Below are 19493 nucleotides of genomic sequence, written 5' to 3'. Positions count from 1 at the left end.
TTATAATAATAATAATAATAATAATAAGCGATCTACAATGGTTTATGGCATTCGAAGTGGTGGTCGTTTAGAATGAAAACAGGAAAAAGTAATAATAAAAGGTGGTAGTTTGTTGGGTTACGAAAAAGGAAGGAGTAGCAAACTAGTGATCATGATGATTCGTTGTTTGGTTAGAATGGGTGTTCATGACAACTATCAAGAGCAAACATGAAGCAAGGAAATCGAATAATAATGGTTGAAGGAGTTCATGATTCGGTGAGGTATTAGTTTTCGAAGTAGATCTATGGGTTTTAATGAAAATGGTGATGATGTCGGGGTTTTTGCGTGATGAAAACAGAATGATATTATGTAGTAGCAATAACAATAATACTGGGTGATAGTTGGCGATGGCTAGACTGAACCTAAGCTTAATGAGTGATAGTAGTGGTTCGAACAAATATAAACAGTTGTGGCATTTGCAGTTTTCCATAAGTTTACTTAGATGATGTTTGTTCACGGTTTAGAGTGGTGGAAGATGGTGGTGAAAGGTGTTGGTTTCGGTTGCTCAAAAGAAGAGAGAAAGAATCAAGCAAATGGGTTGTGTGGTTTTGTGGTGTTGGGTTTGGAAGTCCGGTAATCGTAGTCGATGTTGAAGAAGTATAAGACGATTCTTGGTTAGTTGAATAAAGAATTGAAGGTGTAATCAAAACATAGATAGATAAATGTTTTCATATCATTCATGTTTTAATATATGTATGCTAGTAAATGTATATAAATGTATATATATAAATATATGAGTTACATGACTTAGTGGAAAGAAAATCAGAAAGTAACACAGTGCATATAATAATTCGAATAATAACTTAAATCATTGAAACATATAGATGGATTCGGTTGTTTGACATATTACATACATATAGATACAAACACAGTAAACACATAGTAATCCTAATATAAATATCAAACAAATCATGTACCGAAGATTGAATGAAAATTAACAACAGTAAAGCCATGATTGAAGAATTATTTTGTCGACAGTTTTCACGGACTATTATTTCGTACTCCGTTGTAAACTAGTGGTGGATAAAAGTCCAAAGAAAAATCCCAAAATTTTACATAAATTATATATATTTATTTTAGTCATTATTATAAAATTAAATGGTCGTTGACTGTTTAAAATTTTTTAATTAAAAATTAAATTAATTATTAGCCCTCAACCCCAAGTAAAATATAAGAAATATAAAAATTTAACAAATATCTCCTAAATATATATTTAATAAATCTATAAGTTATATAACTCATTTTCGGATCACCGTTTATTTTAAAATAATATAAGTTCGAATTTAACTTGCTTAAATAACCATCGAATGATGAACGAGTGCTACTATCATATACTAAATGAATTCGAAACCAAATATATATTCAATATACTTTATGTATATAGATTTATTTTAACAATAAATTTTATTTTTACTTACATCATTTTTCATACTTATTTCTAACAATTAAGTTGTGAATTATTTTACATATTTATTTATAATAACAATTTCATACAACGATTAATAATATTTATTATGTACATATATTTATTTACATTTATATTCATATCTACTCACAAATAGTTATTCGTGAATCGTCGAGAACCGTCGAAGGTCAAATGAATATATGAAACAGTTCAAAATTTTTGAGACTCAACCTAACAGACTTTTCTTATCATGACAAAATATTAAATCGTGTCGAGGGTTTGGTTCAAAATTAGTTGAAATTTTTCGGGTCAGTACAGTACCTACCCGTTAAAGAAATTTTGTCCCGAAATTTGAGTGAGGTCATCATGGCTAACAATAAGAATGTTTTCCTGACGAATATGAGTTGATAAATAGAGTTTTATCAATATTGATTAATATAGATAAAAAGATTTGATTATGTGAAGCGTACGAGTGAAGCTGTCACAAAAGAGTGAAATGAAGTAATAGAGGTTCGTCTTCACTTCTGACGTAGTCACTGTTGAATCCCGGAATTCAATGAATTTAAAGAAAATCTTTGAAATCTTTATAAGATTTGATTCTTTAGAAATTAAGGAATTTAGGATCCTTTTTAATTAAATGCGATCATCTACCTTGATTGCTATGCCTGATATTTTACTATAAATTCATCTCTTCCGTTCCATTATTTTCACTCCTCCTATATTTTCTTTCTCAATTCCTACTTTCAAAGATCAGGGAAATGATTAATCCAGTTTTGATCCTTGACCTCATTCTGACTATCGCAACAATCATCCTTCTTTTCTAACTCCCACCGGAGGAATCTGTTTACTTCTACTTCGTTCTTGGAGTAGTGGTTGTAATAATTCTTCCTTGCATCTGTCTTTTCATAATGATTGATATCAACGGTTAACAATCTCTTCTATTTGCTGTGATTTATACTCCTATTTATATTTTGAGGCTCTATGCTTTTATTTTCTCTTCTCGACTTCAAGTCAAGCGAATAATGGTCTAAAATTTGTAGGTATAGAGTTTCGAATGACTATAATATTCTAAGTAGAGAGGAACATATTAGTATGATTTGATTTGTCAAATTACCAGAATATCCGGGAAAGATATAACCATCAAGTAATTATGTTCTTGATATGTTTAGAGGTTAAATAGAATGAAAGAGTTATGTAACATGTCACATGATGAGGGTAAGGTCTGTGAACCATCATCACATTTCATTAAGAATTTAGCATGACTTACTGTAATAATATAATAACGTTGGTCGGGCGTCATTATATTTTACTAACTCATGCTTCAACTCCCAACACTTCTCCAGAAATCATTCATAATTTAAACTCAAATTTTATAGAAGGATAGAAACTAAAACAGTTTCTTTTATGATGTAACAAAGATAGCACGAAGAGATAACTAATTTCAGACAAGAAGAGTTATGAAAATATCCGCAGAAATATCGAAGATATTTTATGATGATATTTTCAGAATTTCTAAGATTGAAGGTTGATGACGAAAGATTTTCCACAAGATTTAACATGAGTACGGAGCAAGATATTCTCTAAAGATTTCATCGAATCCCGAATTACCTGAATTCTTTAAATATAGGGTTTGGTCCTTGTATTTGTCCTTGGTCTCCTTCAGGGTTAGCTCAATCCGTTTTTCAGTACCAAATTTTCTATCGAGCGTTCCCAATCCCTCCATTATTTATTATCAAACTTTTGGCCGTTTAGACCATCTACAATTTTGCTATTTTCTCTGCATTTAATACTACCATATCTGAATCATCGGTTATCAATCCGAGGTGGTTTCAAGATAATTGTGTTCTTAGATGATTAAACGCTGATGGTAATCGTCAGATACAAAGGATGTTTAAGATGAAATCAAGTGGCAAACCTGAAGAAATGTTTAGTTTCATATGTTATAATCAATATTTTAATTCATTTTAATTGTCCAATGTTAGTAGTCCACAGTTAGTAGTCCACAATTAGTAGTTCAACAAGTCATATATAGTTTAATATATAATATTCGAATTAATTAATACATATCGTGACCCATTGTATACAAGTCTCAGACTCGATCACAACTCAAAGTATATACATTATTTGAGAATCAACCTCAACCCTGTATAGCTAACTCGAGCATTACCGCATATAGAGTGTCTATGGTTATTCCAAATAATATATATAGATGACGCCGATATGATATGTCAAAACATTGTATATGTGTCCCGATTTATACGACAATATTTAAAGTGCGTAAAATAAATAACATAAATTAAATGACGATAAATAAAATTGCGAGAATTAAAATTGCGATAAATAAATTGCAATAAATAAAATGTAATAAGGAATTAACAGTTAGCTAGGAACAGTTAACTAGAATTTTGTTAGCGTGGATTCTTAACAAAATTTCTCATGGTTAATTTGTTTGTTTCTAACAAATTTTATTTTTTTGTCCAATGTTTTCTTCATTATGACACTCGTTGGATTCTGATAAGTCAAAATCCAAATATGAAATTGAATGAAAATGGTTATTCTGTGGTGAACGGATTCGTATATCTATGGATGTAAGTAGGATAGTAAATGACTGTTGAATCAGATTCGAAGAATGTACAGTATAACTTATTAATGTGAAATCTAAATATTCCTCGGGTATTACCTACCCGTTAAAATATTTTCACCATTAACAGTTTGTACACAAGAACTTTTAATTACAATCTTTATGAAAACATATATACATATATATTTTCTTCAAATGTAATCATGGATTTAATGAGTTAATATGATATTAAACTCATTTGATTTACCCTTAGAACAAGAATATATAATCTCTAAAACATTAGAGATTACATAATCGCCATGTCGCACGAAGATAAATGATGTAGAACGTCATGTAGAATGAAGATAATCGATGTAGGACATCATGTAGTATGATGATTATGCTGGAGGTACAGACTGTAAGTTTGAGGCATGTAGTGTTGAGGCTTGTGCTGCGGATGTTGTTGTTGGTGGTACTGGTGTTACCAGTGCTGTTGCTTAAGCTGGTAGGTTTTGCACCACGTTTTCCAAATTGATTACTCGAGCGCGAAGCTCGTTGACTTCTTCCATTATTCCGGGATGATTATCTGTCGGAACGAGTGGATGAATAAGGTTTAGAATTATGGATAGAATATAATCGTGTCGAGATACTCTGGAAATTAGAGAGAAAATGGTGTTTCGAACAGGTTCGCTGGTAAATGCTTCAGGTTCATCGCCAAAAGGAGAATGTGGTGGATGGAAAGGATCACCTTCTTTGCGTCTCCATTGATTAAGTAGGCTACGAACCCATCCCCAATTCATCCAGAATCGATGATGGCTAATCGGTTGATCCATTCCGGTCACACTGCTTTCGGAGCTCGAGTGAAACTCCATATCGGAATCCGAGGGACTTGAACTAGTGGCGAGTTCCATTTCGTACGATTGAGTAAAGGGTTTTTCGGTATGAAATGATTTCCGATTATCGGATGGTATTCTAATTACATAAAATATCTATATATATATATATATATATATATATATATATATATATATATATATATATATATATATATATATATATATATATATATATAGAACAAAAGATTTCGTAGATTACGGAGGAATTTACGGTATATGTTAGGCAAAGTTTACAGTAACAGATACGCTAAAATATGAATTAGCAGATACGCTAAGATATGAATTTTGACTATACACTATTCATGCAATCAATGCAGTAAGATGTGTCTAGACTAGGAACGATAAGTAGGTAATTTCCTAATGATGATAAGCAGATGATTTTCGACTAGAAATGATAAGCAAAACTTTTGACATGCAGACACGATCGAAGTCCAGACCCACTAATGCATCTAAACAACTATCAGTTAAACACACTAATGCATGACCTGATTCGCTAAGACCACCGCTCTGATACTACCTGTAGTGACCCGTCCTAATCCATCTGGACGAATACATTACATTTGGTTACATCGCAAAGTACTTGACCTCTATATGATACATTTAACAAACATTGCATTCGTTTTTAAAATACAAACTTTCATTTCATCGAAAGTTGACGGCATGCATACCATTTCATAATACATCCAATCTATAAATGACTTAATCTGTTATCTTCTTAATAATAATCTTTATTGAACTCAATGACTTGAATGCAACGTCTTTTGAAATATGCCATTAATGACTCCAAGTAATATCTCTAAATGATCAAATGCATAGCGGAAGATTTCTTTCAGACCTGAGAATAAACATGCTTTCAAGTGTCAACCAAAAGGTTGGTAAGTTCATTAGTTTATCATAAACATTCATTTCCATCATTTTAATAGACCACAAGATTTCGAATATTTCCATCATTTTAATAGACCACAAGATTTTGGATATTTTGTTGTTCACGTAACCCGAGTACAAAATAGTACGCATAACCTGCGAATTAAAAATCATTCATATGGTGAACACCTGGTAACCAACATTAACAAATGCATCTAGAATATCCCCAATATACAGGTACACTCATCTGTATATAAAATCGAAGTACTAAAGCATCCGTAACCCGGATGGGACGTGTCAAAGTCCATAGATCTATCTTCAGGATTCGCGTCAATTTGGGGGTCTGTTCCCAAATTCTTAGGCTACTAAGATAAAAGGGTGATATCCAGTATAATAATTCAACCATACAATGTAGTTACAAGTACTTGTGTCTATTTCGTAAAACAATTATAAAAAGCTGTGCATGTATTCTCAGTCCCAAAAATATATATATAAAGGGAGTAATGAAACTCACAATAAGATATTTTTTAGTAAAAATATGCATACGACAGAACTGAACAATGCAGGGTTGGCCTCGGATTCACGAACCTATATCAATTGTATATCTATTAATACATATGATGGAAATCACATAATTTCATTTATTAATATATATTATTTATATATTTGTAGTTATATATAATTTATATTGAATTCCATTTTAAAACATATACTTTATTTATATATATTATATCTTAAAATACATATTTATTTTGTATATATATCTATTCATTTAGTTATGTTAATATATCTATATATAAGATTAGTATTATGTTTAAAAATCAGTAGTTCGTTATGTGTAACTATTTATGTAAATAATATTAATATGTCTGATATATAGCTATATGAAGTATTAATTTAATTATAGTATATGTAATAATATGTTTTTATATATAAAATTATTTATCAGTTAATAACGATAGTTTTGATGATAAATAAATGACAATTTTAATAAAGATGTTAATTTCAATGAAAATACTAATTATAAATTTTAAAATAATGATACTTTTAGTAATAACTAGAAAAAGGAGCCCGCGCGATGCCGCGGGGCCTTTGGTTTGCGTATTCATAGTTAACGGGGCCTTTGGGTTGCGTATTTATAGTTAACGGAGCGTATTATAGGTGTGTATAAGTATTGAATATAGTCTGAGGTATTGAGGGTTTTTTTTAAGTGTCCGTTTTGCGTATAGTTAGTCCCGTTGTGGTCGTAAGATTTTTTTGAGTTGAACGGTGGGTTCTGAAAAATTTAACTCATACCAACCGAGAAGATAGAGCCCTCTAAAAATTCGGGTGGAATAAGTTTATTTTATTTTAGTAAAATTCTATATTTACACTTTTTACCCCTTAAAAATGTGAATTTGAGGGGTTGTTTTGTAAATTGAGATAAAGATGAGGGGCCGATTGCAGTGTGAACGCAAACTTAAAACTACAACCCAAAATAACTAAAACTACAAAAATTTTGGTGAGTATTAGTATGTAGGGGTAATAATAATAATAATAATAATAATACTGATAATAGTAATAACTATAATAATAGTAATTTTTATTACTAATGATAATGGTATAGTTGTAGTATTTATAACAATGGTAAAAGTAGTAATAATAATAATAATAGTAATAATAATAATAATAATAATAATAATAATAATAATAATAATAATAATAATAATAATAATAATAATAATAATAATAATAATACTAATACTAATAATAATAATAATAATAATAATAATAATAATAATAATAATAATAATAATAATAATAATAATAATAATAATATTCATAACACTTAATAATAACCATACTAATAATAATAATAATAATAATAATAATAATAATAATAATAATAATAATAATAATAATAATAATAATAATAATAATAATAATAATAATAATAATAATAATACTAAATAATAATGATAATAATAACAATAAAAAATAGAGTACAACCTTTGAAGACAAGCCTTAAAAAAATAAACGCCTTAGCCAAGGTTCGAACCCACGACCTCTTGTTCCTCGACCACACCCCTAACCATCTAATCCGTTTCATGTTTCTGAAATTAATCCCAATTTAATTCCTTTTAATCTTTAAATCTCTATCATCTTTATGTCACTCGATTTTTACAGCCACCACAGACTAGGTCTCGGCCCAACAACATAAACAATCCACGACCCAATTACAAATACAGCCCAGTAGAAACATCGGCCTAATCACAACAGTATGTCACGGCCCAAAAAAAACAAGGTTAAATTAAATTGCATAATGTAATTGTGGTGGTGGGGTTCAGTAACTCGATCAAGACAGAAACAATAAGCAATTTAGGCATGCCCGGTATTTGTATATCATCACTATCTCCTAGAAATCATCATCTTTCCTTCATCATTTAGATACACATAAAATCATAATCGTAAATTTATAATCCTCATTGTTTTCACTCACCATCGTCCCTGTACGAGTTGTGCATCATCTTTTGTTTCATCGGGGTGTTGACCGAAAAGAAGAAAAGGAAAAGTAAATTAAACATAAGCGATCTACGATGGTTTATGGTGTTCAAAGTGGTGGTCGTTTAGAACGAAAACAGGAAAAAGTAATAATAAAAGGTGGTAGTTTGTTGGGTTTTGAAAAAGGAAGGAGTAGCAAACTAGTGATCATGATGATTCGATGTTTGGTTAGAATGGGTGTTCATGACAACTATCAAGAGCAAAAATGAAGCAAGGAAATCAAATAATAATGGTTGAAGGAGTTCATGATTCGGTGAGGTATTAGTTTTTGAAGTAGAACCATGGGTTTTAATGAAAATAGTGATGATGTCGCGGTTTTTGCGTGATGAAAACAGAATGATATTATGCAGTAGCAATAACAATAATACTGGGTGATAGTTGGTGATGGTTGGACCGAACCTAAGCTTAATGAGTGATAGGAGTGGTTCAAACAAATATAAACAGTCGTGGCATTTGCAGTTTTCCATAAGTTTACTTAGATGATGTTTGTTCACGGTTTAGAGTGGTGGAAGATGGTGGTGAAAGGTGTTGGTTTCGGTTGCTTAAAAGAAGAGAGAAAGAATCAAGCAAATGGGTTGTGTGGTTTTGTGGTGTTGGGTTTGGAAGTCCGGTGATAGTAGCCGATGTTGAAGAAGTATAAAACGATTCTTGGTTAGTTGAATGAAGAATTAAAGATGTAATCAAAACATAGATAGATAAATGTTTTCATATCATTCATGTTTTAATATATGTATGCTAGTAAATGTATATAAATGTATATATATAAATATATAAGTTACATGACTTAGTGGAAAGAAAGGTAGAAAGTAACACAGTGCATATAATAATTCGAATAGTAACTTAAATCATTGAAACAGATAGATGGATTCGGTTGTTTGACATATTACATACATATAGATACAAACACAGTAAACACATAGTAATCCTAATATAAATATCAAACGAATAATGTACCAAAGATTGAATGAAAATTAACAAGAGTAAAGCCATGATTGAAGAATTATTTTGTCGACAGTTTTTACGGACTATTATTTCGTACTCCATTGTAAACTAGTGGTGGATAAAAGTCCAAAGAAAAATCCCAAAATTTTACATAAATTATATTTATTTATTTTAGTCATTATTATAAAATTAAATGGTCGCTAACTGTTTAAATTTTTTTAATTAAAAATTAAATTAATTATTAGCCCTCAACCCCAATTAAAATATAAGAAATATAAAAGTTTAACAAATATCTCCTAAATATATATTTAATAAGCCTATAAGTTATATAACTTATTTTCGGATCACCGTTTATTTTAAAATAATATAAGTTTGAATTTAACTTGCTTAAATAACCATCGAATGATGAACGAGTGCTACTATCATATACTAAATGAATTCGAAACCAAATATATATTCAATATACTTTATGTATATAGATTTATTTTAACAATAAATTTTATTTTTACTTACATATTTTTCATACTTATTTCTAACAATTAAGTTGTGTATTATTTTACATATTTATTTCTAATAATAATTTCATACAACGATTAATAATATTTATTATGTACATATATTTATTTACGTTTATATTCATATCTACTCACAAATAGTTGTTTGTGAATCGTCGAGAACCGTCGAAGGTCAAATAAATATATGAAACAGTTCAAAAATTTTGAGACTCAACCTAACAGACTTTTCTTATCGTGACAAAATATTAAATCGTGTCGAGAGTTTGGTTCAAAATTAGTCGAAATTTTCCGAGTCACTACAAGCTAGCAATCCAATTAGCATACTATAACAACGTAAAATGCTAAGCGCACAGAACATACAAATAGGATTCATACAACGTACATGATGAAACACTAACGCAATCAATAAACAACACGCACATTATGGTCGACCATAAAACACTAGAGAAGGTAAACGCCACTACCATTAGTGTTCATACAACGTATACTATGAAACACCAACCCCCATGGGTGGTATCGAACGCACGAACTTTAACACACGTCTCACGCTCAATGTAGTATCGAACGCACGAACTTGAGTGAATCCAACATACACGGATAGCACTATACCCACATTTCACGCCACAACACGACGTGGTATCGAATGCATGAACTTGAGTGAATCCAACGTACACATATAACACTATACCCATATCAGGTCCCACACAAATAAATAAATCATATACACACACGTATAATCATTCCACTCACCTCGAAGCGCATGCAAGTGATGTGTCATATGATTTCCGTCCTCATATCCGAGCAAGTAGCTACCTATATCACATATAGGCATAATATACATATAAATATCAATCCTCTAATAGAGAATCGGACACACACATCCCTTAGATGATAGATCACACCTTGCTCGCCAAAACCCGCCCATTTAACCACTAATAGACACAATCCAATTACCACTTCGGGTGGTAATTCAAACTCGCACTACCGATAGCCCAAATTACACTTGTCTCCACATACACCAAACCTAGCTCCCGACACTAGATCACTAGCTAGGTAGTGATCATACCCGAAACGTTACTCATACCAATTCTTATAACATACGCAATATTGACTCATATTGCACTTGACCACATTTGACTTATGTTAAACTCACCCATTATCATTAATGGCTAGTGATTATGTCACAAAATACCAATTAACACATAAACTAAGTATTTACATACTTGATTCACCAAAACTTAACTCACCAAAACTTGACTCAAACCTTAGCTTTGACAACAAATCAAAGTCAACACCCATTTTGACCAACCACATGTTGTTAAGAAGATCAAAATCACCAACACACTTCCAAACTAGTGATTAACACCCAAAACCATGACAAATATAACGAAATTCGTCACCTAACCCTAAACCCAGAATATTAGGGTTTACTTACCCAAATCACACACCAAAACCCTTAATTTCATGAGAAATGGGGTTTATAACCCAACACTAACTCAAACCCTAACTCAAATCAAGAATCAAACATTAAAATTCGGATATAGAGTTTACCTTAGCACCAAAACGAGTCCTAGTAGCTAGATTCACCAAGATGCACCAAGATCCACTCCAATTTGGACCATAGTGCCCACATCCATTTTACCAATTTACAAAACAAAACCCACCAGCACACATATGTGCCACATATATTCATTATATGCACCGCATATGGCCTTTAAAAAGATATGCGCCGCATATTACGGCCTCATGCGCTACATATTTTTGTCTGACTTCAAGTGGCCCAAAAGTAAACTACATATGAGCCGCATTTGGTCAGTATGCAACATTTCCCTTTTTTCCATCTTGGTTCACGTTTAGGCCAATCTTTGTCAATTTTATACTCTTATTGATCGAATATTCACCTTGCAAGCTTAATCAACATCCAAAAGCCTGCTTCAAAAAATAAGTTGTTATAATTATAGAGTGTATAATCTGGATCAATGAGTAGAAAGTATATAGGAAATTGATCAAATTTTGTAACACATTTTAAGAAATAGAGATTCTATTTATAATAGTCGAAAAGGAGCAATTGAAGAATTGCAATCTTTTATAATCGTCATAATGAAATGACACAACACTTGGTAATCAACACCCTTGAAATAATATTAAAATAGGCTTAAAATCCATGTAAAACCGTACTTTAACATTAACTTGTGCAAAGTTTAGTGTTCCAGCATGGCGTGCCACTGCCAATTCAGGTCATGATTGCCATTTTAAGTCTTTTCTAAGATTACCAAGCGCACTTTTGACTTCCGCAATCTATTTAACTCTTTACGAATGTGTACTTAACACTTCACCGAATCCGTTTTAGAGTATCAATAGATAGTTAATACTTTCCACCTAGTAAATTCAATTCACTAAAATCGTTCTTTGGATCACATTAAAATCACTAACAGAGACCATATAAAAGATATAAGTATAGCTACAAGTTGTTCAAGAGTTATTCCTCAAAAATTCAATACGTTTTTATAGCGCACGTGTTTAGATAGACTTCCGACTTGGCTTAATTTTGTCGCAATGTGGATTGGAGATTCAGAGAATTGAGTGTCCGACCTGTTGTAGTGGAGCGGAATCTATGGGGAACTACACATCCTTTTTTCCTTGCGAGTTGGCTTCTCAAGTGTGGCGGAGGGTCTATTTTGGACTTGTGTTCGGTTTATGGCTTTCTTTTCATGGGTGAAACTCTTATCATGGTTCAACTCTCAAAGGATGTCATTGGATGATAAGGATCGATTGTACGCTATTATTGTTGCTATAGTTTGGTTGCAAAGAAGATATCAAAATAAGTTTTTTTTCTCTCCTAACTCGTTGAAGAAAAATGAGATTTTTGATTACATATGTAATTATTCATCTGCACGGATTATATAGAGGTAGGACAACAACAACAATACTCAATCACACATGCGAGGTATGTAGGAGGTGAGATGTAGACAATTCTTCTTCTACCCGAGAATAGAAGAGTGGTCATTTCTCTAGTCATGATTCAAGAAAAAAATTCTCCACCCACAGGAAGAGAAAGTCATCATTCTCTTTACTCCAAAGTAGAGAGATTGCTTCCGTGAGGACCTCTGACCAAAATGAAAACAGATAAATAAATAAAAAAATAAAAAAAATAAAAATAAAGATGAGATATAATGAAAATGGTAGAATCAAATTTTTATTGTTTTAAAGTCATTCTGAAATTCAATTTAGTCTATAAACATCAGTCAAGTTGTCACAAAATTGACGCTTGCTGTTTTCTCAAAAAATAGAGCCAAATAGAGACGAGAGATTCTATGAATCTAAAATAAAATAAAAAAAAGTACTACGTAATTTAATTGAAAGAGAAACACATAGTTTACATACTTGTAATATAAAAATTATTTTCGTAAGAACATATTGGTTCAATAATTGAAGTATCATTGGGAACGGATCAGTCACATGTCCCCATCTCACAGCGACAGGCCCACACACCTGCTGCTACTTCAATTGCTGATCTGATCTGATACTAAATTTCTATCTTTTAATTTGTGGATCAAAATATTTCTACTACTAAGATCACTTTCAATGGTAAGTTATGGGAGCCATCATCAAGCATGTCATTCGAGAGGTTTATTAGCATTGTCAAGCCCTTACCTAGCCCTCACTTGCCCTCACCTCTCTCGCCCTGTAATTTTTCATATTGAAGCATAAATGAGTAGAATGAAGAGAGAGAATTGTTGTTTTCACTTGTACCCATAGCTTATACATTTGTAACTTAATTTATTTAATTAATTTTGTGGGCTATGTGATGGGGAGGAAGTATGTTATGGTTGACAATTGTGTTTATGGGAGTGTTATGGGAGGAAGTGGTGAATAACTAGTCCAGTCCAGTCCGCGCGATGCGGCGGGGACTTTCAGTCGGCATATTCATATTTAACGCAGTTTTATTTACAAAATGGAAAACGGCACACGTGTTATGCGTCGTTGTTGGTTGTGTCGTCTTTAGTGTTTTTTAAAATCTGTCAAGTTCGAACGTAGTTATTTTCGTTTTGTTGATAAAATTATTTCGAGCCTAATGGTGCTGGCAAAATAATTTAACTCGCGGCGAGTAGGAAGATACGGGCTGTCGTTGTATTTAGCGTTTTTTAAAAAGTGTCTGTGTCCGACCAAATTTAAACTTAATCTTTATATGATTTCGAAACGATAAGCAAAGTCTATAATGTTGAGTCTCAAAAATTTTGAACTGCTTCATTTATGCAATTACCCTTTGACTGTTCTCGACGATTCACGAACAACTATTTGTAAATAGTTATGTGTGTATATATATATATATAATAATTGGAAGTATAATTTAAAATATTATTGTTATGAAATATGATATTATAATAGTTATTTAAAAACATATCTATATATAAATAAAAGTATATTAAAAATAAATATTAAATAATTGTAATACTCGTTTGATGTTTCGATTGATATTAAAGCAAGTTAAATTCAAACTTATGTAATTTTAAAATAAACGGTGATCTGAAAATGAGTTATATAAGTTATAGGCTTATTAAAAGTATATTTAGGATCTAATTATTTAATTTTAACACTTTTTATATTTTACCCATAAATGAGAGGGGCAGTTGATGTAATTTTTATTTAATATATTAATGACTGAATTGAATTTTATACCATAATGATCAAAATAAATAAAGCTATTTAATTTAAAAATATGGGATTTTTCTGGAGACTTTTTATCCGCCACTAATTAACAACGGACTACGATATAGCATTCTGTAGGAAACTGTCGGCATATATTAACAATTTAAGATCACCATTTAATCTTTATAGAACACGTTTTTTCCTTATTCTATTATTATTATATTCTTGATTCTTGATAAATTCACCCGTGAACTTACATGAAGCATGATATTGATATTATTGAATGATGTTACTGTGCGAATTATTAATGCTCCATTATGTTGTCAATGCTTTGCTTTTTGGTTATCTGATTCACCTATCTAACAAACCTCTACGGAGTATTACATATACATTATTACATATCATATAGAATATAGATACACAATATACAATTACACTTACATGATCAACCACCAAACCACTCTTCTTTCTTTTCTTTATTATTATGTGAAATAACCTGACACCACCTTCTCCTTCATCCAAGAACCCCGACACCATCTATCACCTACAAACCCACCATCATCTAACCCTTGCTACCACTTAATTCCTATTTCTAATCCTACTACTGCTATAATATTTTTCTGATCAAGAAACATTTATAACTGATGATCGACTAATCCCCATCACTGGCAAATACTATCGATTTACCCTCTTCTTCGAAACTAACATCTTTTGCCTACTACCCCATCGTGAACCACCGGTTCTTTCACCATGATCGACCACGTTTATGTTTCTAAATTCGGTTTAAACCACCATTACGACCAAAAGCTGTCTCAAACATCATCTTCAAACCACTAAACGACCACCCTCAAGTTATGTAAGTTCATGTTCGTTATTCACCCACATGTTAAGTTCCCATTTAATATTTAGCTACGTTATGATTTGTTATTAATCAACTCCAAAAACCCTTTTGATCGTGATTTTATAATTGTCAATGATATGCTGCTTCTTGTTTCCTATCCAATCGAAACCAATCTTAAAACCATCTCACAAACCATCACCTTGCTAAATACCATCAACACCTTTCTAAACCGCTGTATATTTGGTTATATGTTCCTGTTTTCTGATAGACTAACCCACAAAACCACCACCAATTGAACCCACTTTGCTACTGTTTAATGTTTCTAATTTTAATCAAGACCATCACCACTCTTGTAATTTAATGCTGTGTTGCAGTTGTTCACCCGACCCAAACAAAATCGAACAACCATACGAACCATGGACAACCACTAGAAACCACCACACCCTCACCCACTCGTTTTATTGTTACTACGTATCTTATTTCATTATAAGATAATACTAGGGTAATGATGAATACGTTATTATTGATGATGAATGTTGTTGTCGTTCCTTTTAAAAACGAACCCCACCTCACCACTCAACTTTGTTCTAAAAGTTAGAAACATGTACCATAACAAATTTAATAATATGTACCGTTTATGATTGAGGGTTAGTGGAATGATAGAAAGTATTGTGGGGCATTTTTTTTTATGAAAGCGAATCCTAGATGATTTATTAAACTGGAGTTATACGTGATCAGTGGCGTAATCCTTTATATCTTTGTTGGGCCTTTTTATTAAATGGGTTTAGATAACTTGGACTATTACTTGGGCCAAGAGTTTTATGGTATTGTTGGGCCAAGGTCTATTGTATACTTACTGTTGGACCAGGATCATAAAATCACTAATCGATATTGTTATATACAACTAGCTCGCTGGTAAACTGTCTGTTAGATGATGATGATTAAATGGGATGGTGATTTTGAAATAAGTTAGGAAAAACTATGATGACGAGGCGTGATTATGATTATGATATGTGATTACTAATAATGATAAAATGATGATGGTAACTCATGAAAACATATTGATGGTAATAGATGATGATGAAGCGGGTTAGACATTAATGATGAAGTAGGTTAATAATGAAGATGATTATATGACTATATGACGATGGTTACAAATCGATTATGTGATGATGAATATCACGATGATGATTGTGATGTTATCATGGTCATGATGACGGGGTATAATATTGATGATAGTGAAGTTAGGATAGTTAAAATATTGATGTTTAAGTTAAGATGATGATGAAGAGAGTATGATATGCTAACAATGGATCAAAAGAATAAATGGTATGAATTAGAACAGAAAAACAGTTACGGACGAATGGTTATCGCGGGTTCAAACCCGGGCTTGGGCATTTTTTTAGGGCTACTCCTTTGAGGTAGTTATTACAAAAACACTTACTATTATTATTTTATTATTATTTTTATTGTTATTATTATTTTTGTTATTTAATATAGATTGTTATTAAGTAATTACTATTATTACCAATATTGGAAATAATATTGCTAGTATAATTAATATTATTATCATTATTATTATTATTAAAATATATAGTATTATTATTAATATGACTATTAAAATTTCTATTAGAATCATCACTTTTATTAAAAGTATCATTATTATTTAAAATATTATTTTTATGAAAACTAACATTTTTATCTTATCATTATTACCTTTTCATTAAAATTATAATTATTACTAACATTATTTTTATCACTAGTATTATTATCAAAACTATTAATAGCAGTATCATTACTAAATCTAATTACTTTTAGTATTATTATTATTAATATAGAAAGATACAAATTTTTAGTTATTATTATTGATATTATTTTACCAAATAAATAGCTATATAAGAATATATTTTAAAACATATCGCGTAACAACATTAATATTTTCATAATAAATACTAATTATTTATCTAAAGTATATAAAATAAATATAGTTAATATAGTTACCAATGAAACATATAAGTTACTGAAATAACAATTAATAATAATATCTAAACTTGTTCGATTACAAGTATATGTTTTAATATATATATATATATATATATATATATATATATATATATATATATATATATATATATATATATATATATATATATATATATATATATATATATATATATATGAATAATATAGGTTCGTGAATCCGAGGCCAACCCTGCATTGTTCAGTTTCGTCGTATGAATATTTTTACTACAAAATATTGTAGAGTGAGTTCATTTGCTCCCTTTTACTCTTTACATTTTTGGGACTGAGAATACATGCACTGTTTTTATAACTGCTTTATTAAATGCTTTTGAAATATATTTTGAACTGCGAATACATGAAATGCTTTTATAAATATTTGACGAGATAGACACAAGCAAAATATTCCTCGAATGAATTATGTGGACATGATAATTGCCACCATTGAATTATGTGGACATGATAATTGCCACCATTGAATTATGTGGACGAGATAATTGCCACCAATTGATATGAATATTTTTCCCTGATTATTATTGCTTGGTAACATAAGAATTAGAATCGGGTATGGCCCTAATTCACGCGAATCCTAAAGGTAGCTACCGGGTTTAACCCCCCACCCAGAATGTTCACTAGACGGAAGAGCTAGTGGGCGTGGTGTATAGTACTTCGAAGTTTATATGATTATTATACAGACGAGATGTTCTGTTTTGGGGATATTACTATGCGCATTATATATTAAGGTCGGTTACCAAGCCAAGCTATGAAAGTAAAGTGAATGTTATGAATCGAGAGAATGATTTTATACACAAGTTATGTGTACGATATTTTGTACACGAGATATGTGTACGGTTACTAAGATTTATGAAAAATGGTTTTGTACACGAGAAAGGTGTACTGTATTTAAAAGATATCGCATGTACATTACAGGTGGGTATAGGATTTGGTTCCATTTGTACCATGCAGCATTTATATCTTGTGGTCTATCAAAATGATGAATTTTATTGTTTACGATAAACTTATGAACTCACCAACCTTTTGGTTGACACTTGAAAGCATGTTTATTCTCAGGTATAAAAGAAATCTTCCGCTGTACATTTACTCATTTAGAGATATTACTTGGAGTCATTCATGACATATTTCAAAAGACGTTGCATTCGATTCGTTGAGTTCATCAAGATTATTATTAAGTCAATTATAGATGGTTATATTATGAAATGGTATGTATGCCGTCAACTTTCGATGTAATGAAAGTTTGTCTTTTAAAAATGAATGCAATATTTGTAAAATGTATCATATAGAGGTCAAATACTCGCAATGAAATCAACTATTGTGAATCGTTTGTAATTGGTATGGACTTCGTCTAGATGGATTAGGATGGGTCACTACAGGTGGTATTAGAGCGGTGGTCTTAGCGAACCAGGTCTTGCATTAGTGTGTCTAACTAGTAGTTGTTAGGATGCATTAATGAGTCTGGACTTCGACCGTGTCTGCATATCAAAAGTTTTGCTTATCATTTCTAGTCGGAAATCATCTGCTTATCATCCTTAGGAAATTACCTGCTTATCATTCTTAGTCTAGACACATCTTACTGCATTGATTGCATGAATAGTGTATACATAAATTCATATCTTAACGTATCTGCTAATTCATATCTTAGCGTATCTATTACTGTAAACTTTTCCTGACATATTCCATAAACTCCTCCATAATCTACGGGATCTTTTGTACAATGTATAGCTATTCTATGTAATTAGAATATCATCCGATATCCGAAAATTATTTTATATTGAAAAACCCTTTACTCAGTCGTACGAAATGTAACTCGCCACTAGTTCAAGTCCCTCGGATTTCGACAGCTATTCCGACATGGATGTTCACCTAAACTCCGGAAGCAGCGTCACCAGAATGAATCAACCAATCAGCCATCCCCAATTCATCTGATGGGTTCGTAGTTACTTAATCAATGAAGACACGAAGAAGGCGATCCCTTCCACCAACCGAATTCACCTCTTGGTGAAGAACCTGAAGCACTTACCGACGAACCTGTCCGAAACACCATATTCACCCTCATTGCCAGGATATCCCACAACGATTATATGATATCCCAAATTCTGAACCTTATTCATCCGCTCGTTCCAACCGTCAATCATTCATGGGTAATAGAAGAAGTCAACGAACTTCGCGCTCGAGTAATTAATTTGGAGAATATGGTGCAAAA

The 19493-nt window shown here is 31.3% G+C and overlaps 1 long non-coding RNA gene across 1 annotated transcript; it reads left to right on the top strand.

The window, feature by feature from the left end:
* Positions 1-14806: 14806 nt before the first annotated feature.
* LOC139872374 (uncharacterized) lies at positions 14807-18542 on the top strand. The gene is made up of 3 exons (XR_011767020.1): positions 14807-16674; positions 17444-17517; positions 18344-18542. It is a non-coding gene; the product is annotated as an uncharacterized lncRNA (long non-coding RNA).
* Positions 18543-19493: the final 951 nt, after the last annotated feature.

Source organism: Rutidosis leptorrhynchoides, chromosome 10, assembly GCF_046630445.1.
Source record: "Rutidosis leptorrhynchoides isolate AG116_Rl617_1_P2 chromosome 10, CSIRO_AGI_Rlap_v1, whole genome shotgun sequence".
NCBI lineage: Eukaryota > Viridiplantae > Streptophyta > Magnoliopsida > Asterales > Asteraceae > Rutidosis > Rutidosis leptorrhynchoides.
Note: the sequence above shows the minus strand (reverse complement) of the source record. Positions and strands in the feature narration are given on the sequence as shown.